Genomic DNA, 2673 nt, shown 5'->3' on the forward strand with positions numbered 1-2673 from the left:
TTCGAGTATACCTCACTGGCTCACTTCTATCTTCCCCACATCTTTTGCAGATGGATTCATCAGATAAGATTGTTAAAGAAATTCGCGGTATCATTCGAGTATACGAAGATGGCCGATTCCAGAAACTCACCGGCACCGATGTCCTTCCCGCCGGCATTGATCCTTCCTCCGGCGTCCAATCCAAAGACGTCGTCATCTCACCTGAAACCAACATCTCCGCCAGGCTTTACCTTCCTAAAACCGCCACCAAAAAACTCCCTCTTCTAATCTACTTCCACGGCGGCGGATTCATCATCGAATCCCCCTTCTCCCCTCTCTACCATAACTTCTCAAACCTCGTCGCAGCTGAATCCAACGTCGTCATCGTCTCCGTTGACTACCGAACGGCGCCGGAGCATCCCGTCCCCACCTGCTTAAACGATTCCTGGGAAGCAATCAAATGGGTCGCTGGAAACTGCCCGGAGCCATGGATCAACGACTATGCAGATCTTGAAAATGTATTCTTCGCCGGCGACAGCGCCGGTGCCACCATCGCTCACCACATGGCAATCCGGGTCGGGTCAGAAAATCCTAGATTGAGTATAAATCTACAGGGTATTATCCTGCTCCACCCGTATTTTTGGGGAGCAGATCGGATCGGATCTGAAGGCGAACACCCATGGAAGCCATTCATGGAGGATGTATGGATGTTTGCCCACCCGAGAACAAGTGGGTTGGATGACCAGCTGATTAACCCGGATAAGGATCCGAAAGTGTCGGATCTTAGATGCTCCAAGGTACTGGTTTGTGTTGCTGAAAAGGATATATTGAAGGATAGGGGATGGTATTATAAGGATATTTTGGGTAAAAATGCGTGGAATGGAGGCATTGAGGTTATTGAGGATAAAGAGGTAGACCATGTGTTTTTCCTATTTTACCCTGCTGCTGATAATGCTGTTACTTTGCGCAAGAGAATTTGTACTTTCATCAATGGCATCAACAACAATCCTAATATGTAATATGTAATAGCATAATATTTTTATCGTTTGTTTTCTGAATTTGTTAGTTATTTTAGAGTGTTATTGTCAAAAATAAGTTATTGTTATGTTCTATAATGAAATTACAAAAAAAAAAAAAACAAAAGATTTTCTTCATTTGAATAAAAAAGTGTGTGCTTAGTTTAATCAAATGAAATATAGTACTTTATAAAAATAGTTAATTATCGTATTCTGTTGAGTTACATTACTTAGACAAGATCCAATTCGCATTAGAATGGAATGAAAATTTTAGTATAGCCAATTTTTATGTGGATTGACATGCATAAACCATTTAGTCTTTTATAAAATAAAATAATAAAAAAAAAGTTTGATGTTATAATTATTTTTCTTGGCTAATACATTTTGTTGTAAACTTAACTATAAAATACATTAAAATTATTAAATATGAAATAATAAAACTAAATAGAGCTTGTTAATAAAATCCGGGCATAAAAAATTAAATATGCTCAGTTGGGTTGAGGCAAAAGAAATGTAAATTCGTTAGAAACTGATTTGGGCTTTCTGAATATATATATATATATATATATATATATATATATATATATATATATATATATATATATATATATATATATATATATATATATATATATATATATATATATATATATATATATATATATATATATATATATATATATATATATATATATATCTGTTTTTGTAGCAGCCCAGCTAACAAGGCCCAACAACACAATTGAATAAATGTAGATACACAATATATAAAATAGTTAATATGCTTAAAATAAGAAAAGTAATTGAAAAAAAAAAACTAAAACAAAAACTAGAAAACACTAAAAGTCACGTTAAAGAAAGCTTAGCGATGGTTTACATCTTTTCAATCGTATTGAACTTCTATTGGAATTGATTGGGTGTTGTGTGAAAAATTGAGGGGAAGGAGTTTAGCGGAGGAGATGGAAACAAAGAAGTAAAAAGGAATGTGGGGAATGTCTGAATGCATAAAGCTTTTTTCCTCTTAACTCATTAAGCTATGGTTTAAGCATTAAGTAAAAAAAACGGCATTGTTTATCTATATCTCATTTGTTTTTATAAAGGTGCGGTTATTAGTCATGGAGGTTTGTCTATTTCTTATTTTTATGCCAACCATGTAATATTTATAGGTGATTGAAAGATACATGATGTCACAAATCTTGATGCAACATTTATAGGTGATTGAAAGATACATGATGTCACAAATCTTGTTTGGATATTACAATGTTTTTTCTTAGTTTCTGGATTAAGCATAAATTTGTAGAAGTCCAATCTTTTTGGATAGCGGTGAATGAGGTCGAGATTGCACATATAGCCTTGGTTATTGGGTGTAGATTAGCCTCATTTCTTTTTACTTATTTGGATCTTCCGACAGAGTCGCGTGTTGGAAAATGAAAATACTTTCGATTGGTAGCTATCTTACTATTTTGAAATATGTGTTAGGGAGCCTACTCATATATATTTTGTCTATTATTAAAGTTCCAAATACCGTTTATTGTATGTTGGAAGTTATTTGTTCTCATTTTTTTGGGTGGCGAATTGCATGAAGAGAATATTTTGTTAAGTAAAATGGGAGTTAGTTTTAACTTTTAACCTCCGAGGATAAAGGGGGGGGGGGGGGGGGGGGGGTTGGTGTGGGAAGTGT

General features: G+C 34.8%; 1 pseudogene; it reads left to right on the forward strand.

Moving 5' to 3' along the window:
• LOC145123467 (putative carboxylesterase 2 pseudogene) lies at positions 1-1084 on the forward strand (annotated as a pseudogene).
• Positions 1085-2673: the final 1589 nt, after the last annotated feature.

This window comes from Lactuca virosa, chromosome 7 (genome assembly GCF_052849685.1).
Source record: "Lactuca virosa cultivar CGN04683 chromosome 7, Lactuca_virosa_CGN04683_v6, whole genome shotgun sequence".
NCBI classification, from domain to species: domain Eukaryota; kingdom Viridiplantae; phylum Streptophyta; class Magnoliopsida; order Asterales; family Asteraceae; genus Lactuca; species Lactuca virosa.